The following is a 23,403-nucleotide window of genomic DNA, read 5'->3' as shown; positions in this document are numbered from 1 at the left end:
ATTTGGGCTTATATTGGGTTTTGGGGAAAGAGTCAAGGAAGTGGAGCTTTGTTATGGATTGGATGTTGTCAGAAAATAATGATAGTTAATTCTATTATTTAGTATATCAATAATTCTTATCTAAAAAGCAAGGGAATGAAAGCAAAGCCAAAACTCTGTGTGTGTGTGTGTGTGTGTGTGTGTGTGTGTGTGTGTGTAGCAAAAAGAGGCAGCAGTCATTCATGTTAGCCAAGATAAGAGGATGTTTGGTCATTTTTTCCAGCTTGAACCATGCTCTTATTTTTTGTCTGACTATAGACATGATTGTAGATGGCCTTGTTTTGCCTTGATCTATCACAGTCATAGCAACCTTGACTGACGTTGGTGTTCTGTGAGCTTAGATTCAATAAGAAAAAACTACAGCCAAGCTGTGACTGCCAGATCAGCTCTTAACAACACCAAGGCTTAGCTGAAAGTGCCAGGCCACTTCCTTGGCATTTATCCAGCTGCCAGACCAGGAAAATGTTTTGCTAAAAATCCATAGCACTGAGATGAAAGCTGTGACCCATTCTCAATCCCCCTTCAGATATGAAGAAGAGATGATGTCGCCCACTGCTTGGGATGCTTCCAGACTGTAGGCTCCCTACCAGTATTGTTTCATCTAAAGAGAGTGGCCTCATTCAAAGTCATGTATGCTCCCCAGGGAAACCATCATATGACTGATCTTCCACACAAGTCTTGCACCTTTGCCTCAAGTTGGAACAGTTGTGAAAAATCATTCTATCACCAGACCATGTCATCAGGTCACCTAAGGTTCCCAGTGCAGAGTCAATCCTAAATCAACTTTTCTTTCTGCCCATTCCTGCTTCCTTCTCTTCCTGTCCATAGGAAGCCCTCAAAAGCTTTCTCTAAACCTCTTGAGTGCTCATTTCCTTTTAAGAGTCACTTTCCTGGCAAACATAGTCCACTATAGAATCTCATGCACATCTCTGTCACCATCCTTGTAATTCTGTGGCAAAACCATCTATTACTAGGTGGTTTTCTCTAGCACCTAATACAACATCTGATTTATAGCAATTCTCAATGTATTATTAATAAAATAAAAAATCCCAAGGAAAAGCAACCGGAAAGATTCAATATTGTGCTATGGGAGGAAAGAAAACAGGGATGGATAAGTAGAAAAAGGGAAGATTTTGGAAAGGTTTTCATTATAGATACAATAGTTTGCCCCCAAAATGTCTATGTCCTAATCCCAGAACCTGTGAATATATTAAAAGACATGGTGAAGAATTAAGGTTGCAAATAGGACACATTTGCTAATCAACTGAGTTTTAAGTAGAGGGACCGTATTAGCTTATCCAAGTTGATTCAAGGTAATAACAGCTAATCAAATGAGAAGAGGAAGGAAAAAAAAACAGAGAGAAAGAGATGTGATAATAGCAACAGGTTCAGAAAGATGTCACATTGATGGCTTTGAAGATGGAGAAATATTGCTATGAGCCAAGGAGTATGGTGGCCTTCTGATGCTCTAAAAGACAAGGAAATGAATTCTTTCCTCAAATTTTCAGCAACAAAGACAGTCCTACTACCTGAGGAAGGGATTTTAGCCCAGTGAGATTCATGGTGGACTCTGATCACTACAGCCATAAGATAATAAATTTGTCTAATTTTAAGCTACTAAGCTTGTGGTAATGTGTTGAAATAGAAAATGAATAAAAGTGGAATGGATAGCTATAAATATTTGGAGCAATGATTGATTCAGAATTTTTATAGACGTGTGCTGAAGGGGCTATGGCCTGATGGAGGAAACTTTTCCAGAAGCAGGGTTTGCAAACACATTGTTCTCTGCAAGACTGTGTGTTCATTTGGAATACCTTGAAACCACTTTCTCACAGCAAGCACACTCCATTTAGACCCAAAGTGTATGCTCACTTGCAATATGGAGGCTTCAGATGGTAACAATTATCAGAGTAAAGCCCTTCTCCAAGGCACACCGTAATGTCTCAAAAATCACATTGCTTATTTTTTGGTGTATCTGTTTGTCTGTTTGTTTGTTTGTCTAAGGATCACACATAAACTTTGTTTGTTACAAGATGAGCTAGGCTAAACAAAATGGAAAGCATTGGATTATATACCAATAGCTTACTATGAATCCTCCTTACTGAAATGCTGGCAATAGAAACACAGTTGTAATGATTGTTGAAGTGGAAGAAAGATTAAGTAGATTTTGTGTTATCAGAAGAGCACACATAGGAGCAATGCTTTGTAGTTTACAAAAATATCCTCCCATATCTGTGACTCTGTAGGACAGAAACTGGGACAAGAAGGTGAAAGTTATAAGGTTGAAGATTATAGATCAATCATAAAAAAAGAGAAAAAATTAGCCTTTTCACCAAATAAAAGAGCTACCTTTTGAGGGAATATGTTACACATTCAAGAACAGTTTGATATCTAGCTAGTCAAGGAAGATAAAATGAGGTATGATATAAGAAAGTAAAAAAAAAAAAAAAAGTTTATTCCTGGAGGTTTCTTCCAATTTTGATATCATATGACCCAAAATTTTTTAAATCTAAAATAATTCTAAGATATTTATCAAAGCCCCATCTGTCATATCTCATAAAACTAAACATGCATGCTTTCTTAAAAGGCAAAAGAGCACTTTTATAGGATCCCAAGAATAATGACAGTTGGTTAAATAAAGCAAAACTTACTTGTAGCATTTTAATGTTTCCCCAAGGTGGTATTTGTCTTTATTCAACTTTCACATCAAATATAAACAAGAGAAATCAAATGGTAATAAAGATCCCTTTAACTGGAAGTGTCAGCAAACACTCGGTTTATTCCCTGGAGCCCAGCTTTTTCTCCTTTTAATTGGGTGTCCTAGTTACTATTCAGTCTTACTGAAAATTATAAAATCTATAAAATGCAATTTATAGCATCCATAAATGTAAAAGAGCATTTGGGAGAATTTGGGAGGCAACACTGTATAATGAACATGACAGCATTTACATTTAGAAAACCTGGCTTTGAATCTCAGCTTCTGTGGCACTATCACAATCAGTAAGTCATGTCACCTTCCTCAATCTCAGTTTTCTCATCTGGAAAATGGACTTAAATTACACCATGCCTTCTTCCTTGATAGAGTCTTGACTCTCCAAGGTCAACATGGGTATAAAAGTGATTTCAATGACTCCTGAAAACTAGTTGTTGAAGTTTCTATCCAACTTGTAAAATGTTCCTGAATAGGCTCCTGACTAGGTGGGAACTCTGCCCCCTGTTCACACCATTGTGAGCACTATGACTCACTAGTGTTCTGGTGATCTGACAGTTCACCAAATGGAATTAGCACGTTCCACCTCTGGGGAGAGAAGAGCAACTATTTCATCAGCTAAAACTAGCCCATCAAATATTAACTATCATAAACAAAAATGGGTGCACAGAAATGTGAAGAAATACTTCTCTATAACATTTCTAATGAATTTAATCCTCCAGTGTCCTTACAGCTCACCAGATTTGGGGAGTGAATGAGATAAAGTAGCAATGTTCCAGAGAATAAGTGCCAGGAACTGCAAGATGTCAAGTGGTCATTCAAAAATGGTAAAAGAATGGTTGCTCCTGCGGAAGTGGGTAAAGGGAGCTGGGGGAATGGAGACATCTGTAATAGATTCAATAATAAAGTCAAATAACTAAATAACAAAAGATAATAATAATTTTTAAATTTTTATAATAAAGATGTGAATATTCAATTTGCAAAACAAAGTGTCTAAACCTTGCAAATAAGTCTAAAGTCCTTTAAGAGCCATTCTTAATTTTGGCCTCCCCCCTAACCCTTTCTAAAGGCAACTACTTTTCCATTAAATGTGTATCACCTTGGACCTTGTTCTCTACATTTGCATATGTCTATCACAAGCACCTACTCACTTAAGTCTTATGAAGAGTATATATATATATATATATATCACTGAATATAGCTTTATGAAAAATAAGAATGTAGACTCTATGTTCAGACTTTAAGATTCAAATATCTTGATTTACTAGGTGTGCAACTTTGAAAATTACCTAGCTTCTCTAACTCTCGGTGTTCTCATCTGTATGAGGATAATAATACAATTTATGAGACTGAGATGAGGATTAAATGAGCTCATTCAAGGAGAGAAGTTAGCTCAGTACCTAGCAAATCACTAGACATCCTAGAAATGATAGCAGCTGGTTTACCATCACCCAAGCTTGACTGTGTGAGCATCTCATATGCATGCCTTATTAAACATTTGAAATGTCTGTGCTACTATGACATTAGGTGAACACAAGAAATGTGCTAGAAACACAGTTCAACCACATTAACATGTTCAGACAATAGGTTTCTCCTCACTAAGGTAGCTTGTTGTGGAAAAAAAAAGTACATACTAACAAATACTCAGTAAGCATGAGCTTCAAATAATGCATGAAAGTCTGCTGCTTGGATTCAAGATAGAATTGAAGCTAGACAAAGGTGAATGAACACATTTGAGGGTATATGTTGATATATTTTTGAGTGAGAGGCAACTCACTGATAGTTTGGATGTGGATGATGAAAGAAATAGGACATGGTAGAGAAACGGAGGGGATGAAGGAGCCACTTACTAAATGGAAGGGAGAGAGAAAAGAGCAGGCTATGGAAAACAGCAATGTGGCAGGGCCAATCCCTGTGCACCTCAACATGAAAGGATAGGCCAAGAGATAGGAAGGGCATCAGATGAGATCCTGCTCTGGAAGTGGTCCATGTAAGTCTTTCCAGACAGGAAAAGTGGTAAACTGTGTCAATAGGACAGGGACATGACCATGGATTTGGCTACATGGAAGTCATGGTGGCAGAGAAGTCAATGTGACAAAGCCTTACTGGAGTGAAGAGGAGAGAGACATCAAAAGAAAGGGAAAATATCAAGTACAGGACACTTTGAAGACACCACACCATAAAAGAGGATAGAGAAATGAGGCAGTTGGTTTCTGGAAGGCAATATGGGGGCAATAAATACTGTTTTAAGATGGTGATTCTAGAACTTGTTTGCATGCTCATGAGATTGATCCTATACAAAAGGAAAAAGAGGAGGCTCAGGAGATAGCAGGAAAGAAGATAAAGCAAAGCCCATGAGAAGGTGAGAGGGGATGAATCCTGAGCAAAATCAACAGGATTTGTGTCAGATAGGAGAGTGACAAGTCCACTGTGACAGAAATCATCTGAATATCTATTTATGTGAATATATTGATAGAAGGGGTGGTGGGAAGATGAGGATTGTCTTGTCTCACTGTTTCTATTTTCAATGACTATTCCTGACTGGCCATCTCTATATAAGCTCCACAAGAGGAGGCACAACTTCTAATTAGCACACGTCTCTCTTACCCTAGTAAGCTTCCACCAGAACCTAGCACAGCTTGCATAGAGGACATTGTGAGCATATTCAGAGCTGAAGATCCCAGCATGCTTCCTTGAAACCCTGAGACCTGCCTCATGCCCCACAGCACAGGGGAGTTGTTTTAGAGCCCCATGTTGCCTAATTCCCCAAATCTTCACACATTCTGTTTTCTCTGTGTAGAATGTTCTTTCCCACTCTGGAAAAGTGCATTACTGAGCAGTTTCTATTGCAGAAAGGCTATCGTAAAGCTCCACTATCGGTACTGGGGGCATGCTTACTGACCACAGGTGCCTAAGCTTCCAGAAAAGTCTCCACCTTACACTCCTTTGGTTCTCTACATTATGGCATCCACAAATTACCCAGCTCACCACTATCTGGGCTTTGTTTTATTCTCCCAACAGGTGGAGGTAGCCTGAGGCATGAACACTGTACTGCTTATTAGCAAACCCTAAAGCTGAGGACTTCCAGCAGGCATTGAGAAAATGCTTCTGGAATGTTGAATAAGTGAATAGCATTGAGAGAAAAAATAGAATGGGATATGGTTATATATACACTAGAGGCCCAGCACACAAAATCGTGCATGGGTAGGGTCCCTAGGTCTAACCTGCGATCAGGGCTATCTTCTGCCTGTTCACCAGTCCTGACCTGCCAACATCCACCACCACCCTTTCACCCCTCAGTTCACCTTGGTTCCTGTTTGCCATGCTGCAATCAGAGCCTGCAGGCCAGGGGAGAGAGGGAGGGATCAAGAGGTGGTCAATGCACCTCATGGTGAGTGGTCAAGCGGTCATTCCAGTCATTATGCTTATGGTCACTGGCCTTTTATTATATGGGTTACAAAATATGATTTCAATGAGGAATATATGCTTGGGAAAATGAATTTTAATAAAGGATGCTGAGTAAAACATTCAAAAAGGTTCATTTGAATGGGGGAAAGAATGGTGATCACAGAAAATTTCTTTTTCTTCTTAAGAGTTTTCTGCAGTTTCCAAGTTTTATTCAGAAAGCAGGTATCACTCTTATAAACATTGTATATATACTGGAGGCCCGGTGCATGAAAATTAATGCATTGGAGAGGGGGTCCCTCAGCCTGGCCTGCCCCCTCTCACAGTCTGGGAGCCCTCAGGGGCCCTGGTTACCTGAGCCTTGGGCTGGCCTTGGGTGACTGGGCAGCCACCATTTTAGGCTTGCCTGCTCTTCAGGCCAGCCCTGGGCAGCTGGGGGACTGAGGGGACTAAGAGGCAAGCCCCCCAGTGGGGCTTAGGGTACTGGGTGCCACCATCTTGTGACTGTATGTGCTGCCATCTTGAGGGTATAGCAGTCAATTCGCATATTCCCTCCTTATTGGCTATGGGCACCGCCATCTTTTGTGAGGGTGTAATGGTCAATTAGCATATTCCTTCTTTATTATATAGGATATATAGCTACACTAATAAAAAAGAAATACACAAATTGACCATACCTCCATGATGCCCACTGGCCAATCAGGCGTGTGTATGCAAATTAACCCAACAAAGATGGAGGGTTGATTTGCATAAGCAGACACAGAGTGAAGAATGAAGTCTCTAGCTGGAGTGAAGACTGAAGACTGAAGATTGAAGATGACTGAAGACTAAAGACAACTGAAGAGTGAAGACAACTTAAGACTAAAGACTGCAGAGCCTTGGCTTCTCTGCTGCAGCTGGAGCAAAGGCCTGGGTCCCAAGTTCAAGAGGAAAACCAGGGCTGACAGCCAGGGGAAAATATGGCCTATTGCACGAGTCTTTGTGCAATGGGCCTCTAGTATATATATAATTTTTAAAAATGAAATGTCACTTTGCTTCCTCAAACACCTTCTTTGGGCCCACTTAGCAGCTGTAAATCCTGCAGTTTCTCCAGGTCTTTATTCTGATTCTTCTGAGCCTCACTGTCTTCACTGTCCTATGTCAGCATGGCTCCTGGTGGGCCCAGCTTGCAGGAACTGACTTGCAGCAGATCCCTAAGGCTTCCCCATCCCAGAAAGCTCTCTTCTTTCTCAGGCTTCACCAGTCAAATAGTGAAGAGTCTCTGTCCTGGGTTTGCCAAAGCAGTGGAGGACACATCTGTAGATATAAAGTAGGATTTGCTTTTCTACATATCTCTTAAGTGTTTACCTAAAGATGAACAGGAATTCTCTCTTACCCACTATATTAAATTGCAAAATTCAATCTTGTAAACTCTCTGAAGGGAGCACATTCAATTTAGTTACAAAGCACAGGTCATAATATGTAAGGAACTAACTGAACATCAGAAGTTCCAAACTCCAGGGAAGAAGATATGAAATTTCATATGCTATCTATCCTGTGAGATTTTATGTGAGTGTAGAGTTACCTTTCCACCAACAGCAAAGTAGAAAGGATAAATTATTCAGAAAATATTTTTTTAAAATGCATTCGTATCTTTCCTATGCCTCTAGGTGAGTTAAAAAAAAAAAGTGATTTCAAGCTTGCTAAAATTCGTTTAAATGCAGTGTATGGTTACTAATAGACATTTTTTCCTTTATATTTTCACACATGTGTAGTGAAGGTAGTTTTGTGTTTTATTTCTGTTTTAGAGGCATGGTCTTGCCTTTGGGAAGTATTACACTTTAAGTTATAACCCAAAGACAGAATTGAAATATTTGATAGCATTGAAAGCAACTACCTTCTCCTTCAACAGAATCATAAAGTGGTGTGCTTGTCATTGATCTCAGTGACATGAATATTTTGGCAGAAAGATCCATATCACTAAATGGCTCTATCACTGGTCATTCCTGACCTGAGAAAATGTGCAAGGGAGATTTTTATATTCTCCTCAATAATTTCAGTATTAGAGGACATAAAGCCTGCTGATCTTTATTCCTCAGAACATCTCCCATCTCAAATAATCTTTCCAGAAGCAGCTTAAAAAAAAAACTGAAATAAAAAGCCTACAGAAAATTCCAAGGGGGTTGTGGGGGAGATGAGATAATTATGAGAACACTTGAGTGCAGAGCAATAAATCCTTATGCTGACTGCAAATCTGATGGCTTCAGAAGAGCCACCAACAGCTGTGGCATCCTTATTTAGAATAATGTTTATAAATGATTTTATCTAATTTTAATTGTCATGAATTCACAGCAATCTGTTAGCTTTTAATCCAGTTAGTCAGCCTCACAGCTGGAGAGGATCCTCAAATCACCAGAAAACCCAAACAAAGGAGCCAGTCAGAAAAATCCTATATGCCTTCTTTTTACCTCCTCCTATCCTCCTAACCCCCTGCTGGTCTCCAACATATTGTGGCCAGAAGCAGCCACTTGGGGTAGGAATGACACTAGAGCTCCTGCCACTGTGCTCAGGGGCTTCATCAAGCATCTTGAGGGGAATCATTTCAACCAAGGGGCTCCTTCACCCAGCTCCACCTCTGCCAAGTCTCTGTTCCTCTCTGCCTCCATTCCTGCTGTCATTCCTGAGAAGACCTCCTCTTTCTCAAGAGGGAATTATCAGTACTGAACAAAGCAATTGAGCAATCCACAGAAGTAAACTCCTCCTTTTAGGACAGAGCAACAACTACAGCAGCCACAAACTTTAATTTTTCATGACCAACTAACGTCTGCCATCCCCTGCTCATCATGTAAGACATGTCCTTCTGTCTTTGTAATTGAATTTTCCTTCGGCCCCATTGTTCTTGAAGTCTCATCCTAAAAATGAACAATCCAAGTATTGTCTGGATGCTCCATGAGAGTTTGAAGGAATCTACTTCCTCTCATTCCCACCCAGAAAAACCTCTTGTAACAGGGATAAAATGGGACCTGTGTTGGCATGTATCTTGTGATGCTCCAGGAGGATACAAGCTGAATGTATAAAGATTTAAGAAGCAATTTAAAATGAAGTCTTGCAGAGTGGAAACATGGTTTACATGTTCATTACACATATAGGGAAATTCCCTAAATATCCTCTCTGTGCACAGATTTCACCCAAATCTTCCCAGCAGCTGCTCAACGATCTCTTCCCCAGAAATGTATTTTCCCAGACTTGGTTCACTGCCCTTCCTAATAATAGGGATAAACCTAGTCTTTCTCAGCCACTTTTAATTCTGCAGCTTTAGATGTCCACCTTGCTCAGCCAAACGAAGCCACTACCAGACAGTTGGCTAAGCATCAGAACCCACTAAGAAGCAGAGGGGTAGAAGGTTTGAACAGTTATGTAGTGGGTAGTGTTTTCCCTGCTATGGGCAGACACAAGAGGTCCAAATAATTTGAACCTGTACTCATGTCTTTTAGTATCTCCCCTATCTTCTTCCCTCCCTCCCTTTATCCTTTCATCCCTTCCTCTCCCTGCCTCTCTTCTTTCTTTCCTTCCTTTCCTTCTTCCTACCTTCCTCCTATCCCTTCTCCATCCCTAAACTCCCCCTCTCTTTTTTTCTTCTCTCCCATCTCATCAGTTTTCTTCTTTCTTCCCACCCCTTAACTCATAAATCATCAAATATCACTGCAAGAAGGCTCCTCAAAATCTTCTGATGCATCTGCTCTTTTTACTAAAGAAGAACCCGAGGCCCAAGGGGCGGATTGTCCACAGTCCCCAGCCAGTCATCTCTGGTGGAGCAGGGACTGGACTGGAAACCTGGGCATGTCTCTGCGTCCCGTGCTTACCCTGTTCTCTCATAACACAGTGCCTTAAAGGAAGCAATGGCAGCCAACCAGGTTTGTATCAGGAACTATTTGTAATTTAAGTTCTCAGGGATTATATGGAATTTGTACACAATTATCCATTTAGCCTAAACCTCCACACCTATATCTCTATATAATGAAAATCAAGTTCAGAATGATGGCCCTCAGCTACTATAAATTTCAAAGGAGAAAATCAAGACCCATGCATGATTCCTATAATGTCCTGGCTTTTAAAGAGGGTATTAATATGAGTTGAAGTCAATATAGTTTACTGCTTAAATTTATATAAACTAGAAAATTCAACTAAACAAATACCCTTAGCATGAGTATCCTGCATTGTAGAGAGTCCTTGAAGTAATGATGCTATAATCATTTTTGACACTTGTTCTCCCTCCCACAACCACTGCCCAGTTTTACAAAGAAGCCCCACCTGTCTGACCCACAAGAGACAGGACTGCTCCTGCCCCTTGGAGCCTTTTCACTTGCATTAGCAACTGAGTGTCTAACAGCTTGTAGCTCTAGTGTAGAACCTCGTGTAAGCTGAGACTAGACCTAACTAAGGCTCCAGTCCCTCCATCTCTTAACACTCAGGAGAGTCTCCACAAGCATCACCTTCAAGGACAGAAACAATATCCTTATCAAATCAAGGATATTGCTTTGATAAGGATATTGTTTCTCTGCAGCCTCCAGTGCCCAAGGCAATCCACTTCAAAATCTATGAGTGGCCATTCTGAAATCAAAGCGTGAACTTTAAACAATGATTTCTTTACAAGGCTTTAAGAGAATTACTTCTGGAAGAAAAGAGGGTCAAAGAATCTGACAGGGAACAGAAGTGTATGTAAATTATTAAAAATGGATCCTTGAATGATTCTGTAATTCTTCCCTTAGGACATACTCTGGAGTATGACAGGCATTTTGGTCCCTATTTCTGAATGCCATGGTGCTGTCAAGCCCAGTGCAGCTGGCATCCTGAGCCATATGGGCAGGATACAGGAAGGCGTCCAGTCCTGGGAACACAACAGCTCCAGCACCTGGCATGGTGGACTATTTGGTTAGTTCCATAGACGCAAGCTCATCGTCTCTTTCTCTGTCTCAAGGTGGGGACCAGGTCATGCTCTTCCACTCTAATTGTAGGGAGCTATACTTTCCTTCCCTGAGTGCCTCAATTTCCTCACTATAAAATAGGGATAGAATGATAAAACCTACCACCAAGGCTTACTGTGAAGATTAAATGTCACCTCTAGTAAGTGCTATAAAAGTGTGAACAATTATTTCTATTATTATCTGCCCTCAATGATTAATATCTCTGCTATATGCAGCCTTGAACAGAGCTTTAATTCCCAAGCCTGTGAGGAGCTGAAAGAAATTTCCACATAACAAGTAAAGTCTTAATCTGTCCCTTCCCTCCCTCACTCTTCCTCACCTTCTGTCCGCCCCTCTCTTGTTTTTCTTTTTTTAGAAGGAGGTGAAAGGATTTCCCATATTTCCATTGTTTTGATCACTAGAGACTTCAATCTACACACGTGAATTGCCCTGTCTACCTTTACAATATCACAATCCTGGGCAAAACCTAATTCCTTGAAGGTGCTAGGACAATACTGCCTTAAAGGTCATGTTGGAATTCAATACAATGGGAAGGTCAAAGGAAGAAGCCAAGGTCTAAGAAACATAGCTCTGTCTCTGAGGTTCTTGGTCAAAATCCTTTTTCTCACTGTGAATGATTTAAACTGACCCAAGAAAAGGATCCTAGTTGTTAAAGAAAATCATAGAAATCCCATACAATAGAATTCCAGGTAGCCATTAAAAAGCATGCTTTAAAATAAAATTGGTTGAAAATTTAGTTGACACGTATATCTATCTATGTCAGGTAAGTATAATATATACAAATTTACAAGTAGTGAAGCACTGGATTCATCAAAATAGGAACACAGAGGCCTTGTCAGTTTGGATCAGTGGATAGAGAGTCAGCCTGCTAACTAAAAGGTCCCAGGTTTGATTCCCACCAAGGAAGGGCACAATGTCTGGGTTATGGGCTCAATCCCCAGTGGAGAACTTGCAGGAGGCAGCCAATCCATGATTCTCTCTCATCATGGATGTTTCTGTCTCTCTCTCTCTCTCCCTTCATCTCTGAAATCAATAAAAATATATATTTTTTAAAAATAGGAACATGGGTAAAAATCTGGATAATGGAATCATGATGGCATTTATACATTTCTTGAACTTTATTAGAAATTCTGAAATTATTTTAAAAAAACAACAACACTAAGAACAATGCATCATTTCCTTTCCCCTTATTGAAGCACACACACAAAAGTGGTCAGCAAGGTGTCATCCTTCTGAGGGCAGGGCACATTCCATCTTCATCTGTTTTCTCTGCCAAGTGAGGATGGCCCAGCCTAATCTGCCTTCTAGAACTCAACAATAAGCTCAAGAAAGTAGATTCCAATCAGGTAAGATAAAGTTTACCTACCCAAACTGCCAGTAAGGCCTGAAGTACCCTCTCCCAAGCTCTCGGAGAGCTGTGGGTTGTAAGTCTTTAACTGATGCCATGGTCAGCAGTAAGTACCCAGTTAGTCCTCCCACGCAGCTTCATGGTTGGCTTCAGGCCTAAAGTTTGCATTAAATGCCCTTTTAAATTTTAAGAAATGATGGGGAGGTCTTCAACTTTTTCATCAAGAGAATTCAAATTTAGCTCTTTCTTGCAAAGAAGGAACAGTGGTCACCAGCGACGCTGAGAACAGAAGCCCTGTTTGGACTAGGCTCCTTGAGAATGGCTAGGTACCTGCTTAAAGGGAAATATTAGAAAGTTGGTTCCTGAAGGCATTTGAACAAAATGAAAAGGAAGAGGGGAACTTCAGCAACCATCATCCTATTTGAAGGCCTTTACTTTAAAGGGGACACGTGCTGATTGAGAGCATCAGCCTTGGCTTCAGGCCATCCAGGGTTTGAGTTGCTGGGATCTCCATTAGTAGCCTGGTGGCCCCTGGTAAATTTGTCCGTTATACAAAATGATATAATAATGGTAACTATCCCATTAAGACTGTTGAGAATGTAACAGAAAACATCTATAATAAAAAAAGTATAACATGTTAATTAGACCAGACAGACAAATGACCTTCAGGACATCCTCCCAGATGTCCTTCTAGACAAAGCCGAGGCTGAGAGGGCTCAAACCCTTGCACAAATTTCGTGTATGGGGCCTCTAGTTCTATATAAAAATGCTTAGTAACATGCTTGGTCCATGTTCAGTAGCCCATATGTTATTACTATTACTATCATTATAAACTAGTACTACTATTACTTTAAGAAAGGTACTGAATTAGGCATTGTATAAAACATATAAAAAGGAATGAGATATGTTTCACCTAAAGAATATCAAAGGAGATCTGGAAACAACTATAAACACTTGAGAGATGAATAAAAACTTTTAAAGGAGCGGGAACATTTTATCCAAGGACTTTCTCCAAGTTAGTTTTCATTCTTTGCAACAATAACACAAAATAGTTCAGTATGCAGGGATTCGGGAAGACTAATCAATATCTATCCCTCTTTAAAAAATATCATAACTACATCATTCTTTCATCAAGATGAAAGTCAAAGTAAATAAATCACAGATGGACACATTTCTATATGAAAAGACCTTGAACTCTCCCAGCAGAAAATTTAGTCTAGATAGCTATTTTGATTATCATTCTAAGACTGAATATAAATATCTTAATTTTTGAAAAAAACATTTTATTATAGTTTTATATTGTGGCATTATGTTATAGTTTATTATAGCATTTTAGTTTTATGACAGTATTTATTATGCACTATTATAGTTTATTATAGTTTTATTAGTTCATTATAAATATTTATTATTTAATTACAATGCACTATAATAAAAAATCTTGATTCTCTTAATAAAAAACAGAAAGTAAAAAGGGGTAGCATGTAGGTTGTGAGTCATAGAAAGTGAACTAATTTCCTCTTCTCTCCTGGGAGAGAGCCAGGGTAGCCTTAACTTAGGGTCATTCTACTCTCAGGTAAGTTGAGAGAACTGGGAGCAGTTACCTTTCATGGCATGGGCAGTGCTTAGTACAGAGGAAGTGCTAAACACGAAATTAGACTCTGACAGCATATTGCGGTTAGGTAAGAACTGTTTCTACAGAATAGTCTACTCAAATGCTTCAATGTACAGGACTTCTTCTGAGAAGAGCTTCAGCGTTTATGTATTTTCAGAGAAATCGGTGACTGTAAAATGGCTGAGGGCCACTGGTCTAACTTCCCTCCTTGCAGACACTGCATTAGTTATCAGACACAGATTGCATGATTTCTTTTGCCTGCCACATCCCACCATTGGCTTATATTTAGCTTAATTCAACCGAAACTCCAATTTATTTCCCCCACATTACGCTTTTAGTGTAGATCATTTTTGTTTATTTGTCTATCCCGGTGATTAGTGAGTAACTGTGTCCATTAGGCCGAGGTGGATGCATCATTAACCGGAGAAAAAGAGAAAACAGGTAGTGAAAAGTCAATAGCTGGGGATATTTATGACACCTTCAGAGTGTGAACAGAAGAAAGATGGCTCCGGCATCGTGACTCCAGTTGTAACCCTATGACTCATTCTTTGGAAGACTTTGGGCAGTTAGGTTTTCCAGCCACTTTTCTGGGCAGAAAAATCCACTAGAAGTCACAGGTAGAGGAAAGCATCCTGGATCCATCTTGGTTCTGCCACAGCTGCAGTGCTGCTGGCTACCAGACCCCTTCTCCCACACTGTCTGACTCTCCCCTGGGAATCGGTACAATGCCATGCCCGGAGCAGGGGCTCAGCAAGCCTTTTTTATACTGGAACGTTCAACTAAAAAGCCAATTTGAAGTTCACCTTTACTGCAATAATATTAGCCTCCTTGAACACCCACATTTGGGGAACAGGATGACTCTAACACATCTATTTAGTTGTTCTTGCCCAGTTAAAGTGGCCATTGACTTTAAAGTTAATGGAGATATACATTCTAACTTTACTATTTCAAACCAGCCTCCCCTTCTTTCGAGAAGAATATCACATTTAGGAAGGGACTTCTTTAAGAATTTAATTCCTTCCTCGCCTCATTTCTATATGAAATGGCTATATCATCCTGAGTGTGCCAGGCCTTCACCTGTGAAACGCTCTCTGGGATTGACTCCTGCAGTGGGAGTTCTGTAGCCAGGCCCATGGTGCACCTATTTCTGTGCTCAGAAGGAAACAGTGCTATGATTGATTACAAAGTTTGTTGTAAAGATGTATGTAAAGAAAGCCTCCTCCCAGCTCTCTGAAAGAGCCCAATCACAGAGAAAAATAATTATTAGTTTTGTAATGGCAACACTTGTTGAGTGACTACTGAATGCTAGTACCCTGGTGCTGAATGTTCACTTCCCTATCAGTTAATTACTATTATTATCCCCATTTTATTGATGAGAACTCTGAGGCTCAGAGAGCATTTTTTTTTTTTTACAGCTAAAACTCTGAATGGTAACCTAGCTGAGTTCAGTCTTGGAACAGAGTCTTACCTAGATTGGAATACCTTCCTTAAACAAACAAACAAATAAGGCTCACCTCCCTTCCACAGTGGAATGGACAGAGGAGGTAACCTTGGTGAGTTGAAGTCCCTCCAAAAGAACATCTCTAAGATCAAAGCCTATCTAAGAGTAGCTCTCTGCTGCTCTCTAGTGGCCACTGACCGCACTTTTTCCTGGAATGCAGACCGCCCACATTGCATGGCTGGAGGCAGTTGGCCATGTGCATCATAGCTGTTATTTAAGTATACACACACCAAAATAAGACACAAGAAATGATTTCTTCTGTCTCTCTTATTACTATTAAGTAATTCAATAGCTGGATTTTTTGTCATTCTGTTGTTTTTCTTGGGAGAAATCAGTAGTTTGAGGAACTAAGTTTCCTTCTTCCACATCCATTTGACATATTCGGATAACTAAAAACTTTTGTCCTGTCATCTTCATTATCCATTTACTATTATTATAAACTTCAACTTTCCCCTAAGTCTGTCACTTCCCTGCTTCTCTATCTCGGCCCACTCCCATGCTGATCTTTGTACCTGCAATCTCTCCAGTTGCTTTTTCAATAATGATTAGAAGATACTAATAATTCTGGATAATCCCTATTCTGATTTAAATACACAGGAACACAGAAATGTGTGATGATGACTATCTTTGATCTCTTCTAAAACATCCAAAAATTCTGCAGCATTAAATGAAATAAAAGGAACCAGAAAGAATAGCAAAGTGACCTATAGTGAATGACAAGAGTTATTAAGCTGATGTATGGGTACTGACGGAGATGGCTCACTTTCAACTCTATTCACAGATAAATGGTAAGAAATGTATCATCTGTAATTTACTTCTTGCCCAGAGATGTGTAGTAGTTTTATTCTAATGAATGGGTAACAGGTTCCCTAATGGTAAATATTAATCAATTACTATAATCATTAAATAAAAATATATCAGCTTTTATGAAGGAGTTTGAATATCCATTATGGCCTTATTAAAAATCTTCCATTTACCCCTAAACACCTTGGAGATATTTCTGCTTCCTCTAAAACAGAAACATTTCATGCACTTATCAACATATCTCCTTAGATGTTTTTTTAGTTAACTTTTGCTTTTCACTGTCTCTCTCCATTCTGGGTCTCAGTGTACAACTATTTCAGTAAAGGAAGCATCAAAGAAAATAAAGTTCCCCAACTTGTCTGTGGTGGGAGGGGAGGAAGCAAAATACAGAGTGGGGACTGGGATCCTCAAATGTATAGAGTATAGAGGAGAGACTTGTTGGAGCTGCTCTCTATCAGCTGGGGCAGTTAAGGAAAAAAATGCTTTCTAATGATGACATAACAGTCAATAAACAAGCAGTCAAACTCAACCCAGAAACCTGACACATAGGTGACAGGTGTGATTTTTAAAGTTCTAGAATGTCCTCAGGTCCAAACAAAATCCACCTTTTTTGCTTCATGCTGGTTCTTGAAATTATATGAGAGCATGATTGAACCTTTCTAACCCATGATCCTTTATGATAAGCATATCTCAAACCCTCCTATAGCCTCATTTAAAAATTCAAATTAAATTAAATACCTTACCTAAAAGCAATGATGCATCTTAGGTCAGAATCAATCTCCTAGACTTACCCTCAGAAATAGACTCTGAGCACATATTTTCATGCAAGAAGTTAATTGGAGGATATTTTCAGATCACCCTTGGGGTGTGAGGTGGTGGACAATGAGAAAAGCAGAATGGGCAGAAAGAGAACTGGGATGCAGGTGTGACAGAGGCCTCCAGCAGTTCCACAGGGAGCCCCAGAGGTGAGATGGGGCTTCAGAGTTGTCCTGAATTGAGGTAAGAAGCCTAGGCCTTTGTACCCTGGCACCAAGAGTCATTGGATCAAGGCTGTGCCTGGGGAAGGAGCATACCCTTGGGCAAGATATCTCCCCTAAGCCAGGGGCAATGCCTAAGAAGGACACCACTGTGGGCTGGCATGAATTAACACTCTCAACAGTTGGGGTGCAAGTCCTCTCAAAGGGAGGACCTGGCCTGGGTACCAAAGCATCTATGACACTCACCTTTCAGGTTAGAATACTCCCTCTGAGGGAGAAAACTAGAGGGACTCTTGCAGGCCTCTGAGTAAAGGCCTGTACCTGTCATCCCTGCCATTCTGTCCTCTGAAGTTACAAAGCACAAAGGTAGGCTCTCTGACCAAATTCACACAGTGCTCCCCAAAAAGAGTTAGGGCTGGAACAGAAGCCTCCAAATCCTCCTCCCATCTCTAAGCAGAACTAAACACCCAGCTCTTCTTAGTCAATAGCCTTGGCCTATCAATAAATCTCAATGAGTGCCCATTGATCCAACACCCCAGCGACGACATTGCAGTTTGCAATTACAGAAAGCCGCTTTATCTTCTGTGAGCCCTCTTCCACCATAATTCTCCCCAGGACTCCACATTCTGGAGCTAAGGGTGATGTCAGGAAGAATGCAGATCATTCATGATGTAACCTTAAGCCTGAAATACTCCAGATTCTCTGTGGAAATCGCCATGTGGAAGGTTAGGCTCTTCTGGTGGGGGGTGCTGATATCCTACGGATGCTGGGGAGTGGCTAAGGCTCTCAGGCTTCATCTCCTATCCTGTGTGCTGAGGGCTTGTCTGCTCTTGGAACAGAGAGTCCGGGAGTCCAGCTTCCTCCTATTATTGGGTTTGGGCAGACACGTTTATATTCTGTAACCCCACATACCTCTCTGCCCAAGACAACTCACAGGAACATAACTCAGCTTTCATTATCTACTTCTTCCCTTAACCCTTCTGAATTCTGCTGTTCTTGTTTCTTCATTGGAAATGGTGATTGGCTGACAGAAATTATACTTATGATCTCCTCAAAGAAGTGTCTCTCCATGTAGGAATTAATAAATCGACAGGCAAACTTGGCAGTGTGTGTGTGTGTGTGTGTGTGTGTGTGTGTGAAGTGGCAAGTTTTTGAGCCAGGTAACAGGATTTTAACAGACCGGGTTTTGCTTTGTGTACCTTTCATTTGCCAAGGAGATTTCACCCCCTCATGCTGAGCCTCAGTTAAATGTTCTCTTCAGAAAAACACAAAAACACCCCCCACTTCACACATCCCTTCCCTTCCCCCTCTCCCCCCTCCCCAAGTTGTGATGCATCCCCAATTTAAAGCCTAGAAACCAGATTTATTTAAAACTCATCAGTGGCAAGAGAAAACTGCTTTCTTTCTTAACCACCCATGCTGATTACCAGCCCACTTTGTAGTCAGAGGGCCCACAGAAAGCCAGAGCAATTTGCTTCTTGGTTCAAGTTCAGGCTTTGCCGAGAGAGACAGAAAATCATTACCAACTGAAAAAAGTTTAGTTATTTATAGAAAATGATTAGAAGCTTTCTACCCAGGCCCCGTGGTCAGCTGTCCACAGTCCCCAAATCACCCTCACAATTTACACTTCTGTCAGCAGCAAGGATGAAGGGGTTAGAGCGAGCCTATCACCCTGTCACACTGAGGGGGATGCAGACACTTGGAGTTCAGTGGGACTGTGGACAAGACCTTGAGAAGTGAGAGGGTGCGCAGGAGGGATGCCACGTGAATGCTCCCTCCCCAGTAGGAACTTCATCTTCTGTGGAAGAGTGTTACATGTAGGAGTGCCACTCAGAGGCCATTTGGACAATTTTTTTTTTTTTAAATAAGGACAATGGATTCTGGGAAATTAATCTTTTGTGCCCTTGATTGTCATAGATACACTTCTTCCATTTTTCCCCCAAATATAATCTTTCAGTAATGCTGGTCTTTGCCTCTCTAAACACAAGCCTTCGCATTTCCACTTCTCATCTGTACTATCCCTGGCAATTCAAATTCTCTCCTTGCTCAGATCAAATCTTACCCCTTCCACCACTGCCAAGACCACCAAGACCTTTCTTTCCCTGATCTTTCACAAGAGTTCTGGCATTCAGCAAAGAAGCTAGCACCTCGGTGCACACTTAGATAGGCATGCTGTTCTCTTGTCCTGACAGCCCTTGGGCTCATGGACGTGATATGACGTCCATCTCCACCTCAGCTGCTCCTGCCTCACTCTATTGGTCTTCTCCCTCTCATTGTCTTCACAGCATTGCCTCCGCCACCCCCATGGAATCTGTCCCCTGTCAGGCTTCTGCCATATCCTTCGGTGCTGACTCCTCTGTGTTTTCTAGTCACACTTACCAAGAGAAACAAATAAACAAACATGTTGGAACCAGCAGGTCAGTTTCCCACAGAGAGCCCATGTTGGCTACAGCTCTCTCACCCACCCCCACTTAGACCACACAACCCCACTTACACTTGGCCTCATCCCAATTAGCCAAAGCCAGGCCTCCAGGGTTATGTGATGCTCAGAATGGTGACCTATGTGTAAGAAACTGCTCAGACAGTGGTGAGGCTGTGGCAAGCACAGGGAATCTCTGAAAGACAGAGTCTACAAAGCCATGTCTAAGTTTTTTCCCTTCCCCATCCACTCATTTGTCTTAATTTTCAATAAGATTCTTCACAGGGAATGTCTAATTTTATTTTCCATATAAAAGTTTGTTAAATATTTAAAGATAGCAATTGAGCCTTTCCCAATTGCTTTTTCCAGGTCAAATATGCAAAATTAGCCGACTCAGAGATTTTTTGGGGGGGAAAATGGGGGGAGGTGGTTTGTTTTGTTTCAATATATCAGATACCATCAATTACAATAACAGTAGCAATAGAAAACCCTCAATCATTCCCTGCAATTCTTCTGTAATAACATTTTTAAATTTTATTATCTTAACACCCTCCTCTGGAAACACCTTGGAATATTCTTTCCAAGAACTAAACATAAGTCCCCATATCCAATAGGATTATGTAATAAGTCTACAGTCTCATGAGCCAAACAACATAATGAATGAAATTCATTTTTGTTTGATATCTGCATGCCCTGCCCTCTATGATGACTTCACATGGCTGGATTGGGCTGTATCAGCGATGTTCACCATTAAATTCCCTGTTCCAAGCACCTTTATATTCCTCATAGCAACCAGCTTGTTGACTGGCACTTAGTAGCTGCTAAGCAAAAATACATACTTAGTGAATGAATGACTCAGCCAATTCTGACCCTTAGCCCTTGGTCACGGAATATTCTTGTAAGCCTAGGACACTCCATCCTCTAATCACACTCTTAATTAATGTTATCCTTTTTAAATTCTATTCTATTCAATTTGGCTTATGATGCTAGTCTATTAAAATAATTTTGAATTGTGCATCAGTAACCTAACATTTTAGCTATTTCCTCTAATACAATGTATTTGGCAATGATGTCTGATAGGTCTTCCATGAAGGCACTGAATTAAATACTAAATGGGACAGAGCCAGAAACAAAGTTATCTGGCATATAGCTGAATCCATGCTACCATAACCTATTAATCAAATTCTCTAAGTCAAATATCTGAACTGATACAGATCTATCAGACTTATCATCTAGCCTACGTTTCTCCTTTTCCAAAAAAGGAGACAAAATAATTTGTCAAATAATTTCCCGAAGCCAAGGCATTATGGGATATGTTAGGTGTATGCTCTCTCTCAAGTTCTTTTAAAACAAGAATCTCTCTATGGAAATGTAAAGATTGTTTCACCTAGAAGGCCATTCCCATCTTTCTACCCTAGGATAAGTCACATCCATGAAGAACATCATATTTTGCAGGGTATATTTACAAGGACCAAATCAACCACTTAATGAATGCCTGCCAAATATAAAGGATTCTGCCCAGAGGGATGTGTGGTAATTACAACCTCATTCATGGGGGTATTTTTTTCTTAAATATATTTTTATTGATATCAGAGAGGAAGAAAGAGCGAAAGAGAGATAAAAACATCAATGATGGGAGAGAATCATTGATCTGCCACCTCCTGCACACCCCACATTGGGGATCAAGCCCACAACCCAGGCATGTGCCCTTGACCAGAAGGGAATGGTGCCGAAACTGGTTTGGCTAAGTGGGTAGAGCGTTGGTCTGCGGACTGAAAGGTCCCAGGTTCAATTCTGGTCAAGAGCATATACATTGGTTGTGGGCACATCCTCAGTAGGGGGTGTGCAGGAGGCAGCTGATCTATGTTTCTCTCCCATCGATGTTTCTAGCTCTCTATCCCTCTCCCTTCCTCTCTGTAAAAAGTCAATAAAATATATATTAAAAATAAAGAAGGGAATAGTGACCTCCTGGTTCATAGGTTGACACTCAATCACTGAGCCACACTGGCCAAGCTTGTGGGAATATTTTTATCTGCACTTTAGAGCTGAGGAAATCAATGCTTGGAAATAAGTAATTAACTTTTCTAAGTTCTTATGTGTGATGTGACTTACATTATCACTATGGCCAGCAACATAATTTGTTGAGTTCAATCAAAAATAAAAATCCAGGGCCCCTTGGTAGGGACTGAAAGTTTGTGTCTCCCAAAAATTTATCTATGGAAATCCTAACCCCCAAGGTGATAGGGTTAGGAGGTGGAGCCTTTGGGTGTTAATAAGTCATGAGGGCTCTGCCTTCTTGAGTAGGATTAGTGCTCTCATAAAGGTACTCCAGAGAGCTCCCTACTCCTTTCTGCCTCATGAGGGCACAGCAAGAAGACAGCCACCTTTCTATAAACCAGGAAGAGGGCCCTCACCAGACACCAGGTGCCTTCATGTCAGACTTCCCAGCCTCCTAAATTATGATAAATAAATTTATGTTCCTTATAACCATTCAATCTACAGTACTCCGTTATAATAATCCAAATGGACTAAGGTATTTTTTGTTCAAAAGTCAGGAAAGAATGAGTACTAGTAAATGTACCAAAGGTTTTTTTCCTTCCCTCCACAGTTGCCTCTCAACCTATCATAACCTTTTTTATTTGCTATTTAATGTCACTCTCAGGAAATGGGAAATGAAAAATTTTAAACTATTAGCATAAATTTTACTGTTCATTTTTATTCTACACACTGCCAGTGTTAATGCAAATATAAATGCATTTAGTTTGTATGTGAAATCACAAAAATTATACAATCTGTATTCAGTAACTCATACATGTATGTGTATTTCATTCTTACCAGAATAGTGGAAGTTCTGCACAAACTGAACTGTGTTATTTCTACCAGCACTCTTGACCTTTGGCTGACTACTGAGTAAGGGAGGACTGAAAGGAAAATGGCCCATCTTCTGTGTCATCATTGTCAATGTAATTGGCTGGCTGATACCGAGAAGGAACATGAGTGGCAATGGATGCTCAGTGTTTCTTAGAATTCCATGCCTTCTTTCTGCTTTCAAAGTTGGTGTTCTGGTTCAAATGCAGTGCCTGGCCTCTCTGAGCTATTACTCAGTTTATGTATATAAGAGCCAAGAGTCCAGAATGCCAAAAGGACAGGAACAATTGGAACAACTGGAATGACCAGGAAGACCTGAGTGCTTTGATGTGCACTGTGGCCCCAACTGGTCCCCACCACCATGATCAGGGGCAGGGCCAGTCAGCCACCCTCCCATGTCCCCTCCCCTCAGCCAGCTCAGCCCCAATTGGCCCCAATCAGAGCAGGCTGACCAGACCCCACCCATGCACGAATTTGTGCACCGGGCCTCTAGTTGTTAACATAACACAATTAAGTTGTGCTTGCTTTGAGTCTCACTGAAATCTCCAGCATCGTGAATCCACTGGGATTCTGTGTTCAAAGGCCACCATAGATACTATATGCAAACTGAGTGGTAAAGAACAGCAGACAGACATATAGTGTATATTGCCTCTGCTTGAACACAGGCACTTTGTCTCGTCAGACTTCATATACAAAAAAAGCAGTAGTTCAAGATAAAATCATGAAGAATTTCAAGACATCAGCAGCAGAACATTG

Source organism: Pipistrellus kuhlii, unplaced genomic scaffold, assembly GCF_014108245.1.
Source record: "Pipistrellus kuhlii isolate mPipKuh1 unplaced genomic scaffold, mPipKuh1.p scaffold_m20_p_1, whole genome shotgun sequence".
NCBI lineage: Eukaryota > Metazoa > Chordata > Mammalia > Chiroptera > Vespertilionidae > Pipistrellus > Pipistrellus kuhlii.
This window is presented reverse-complemented; position numbering follows the sequence as displayed.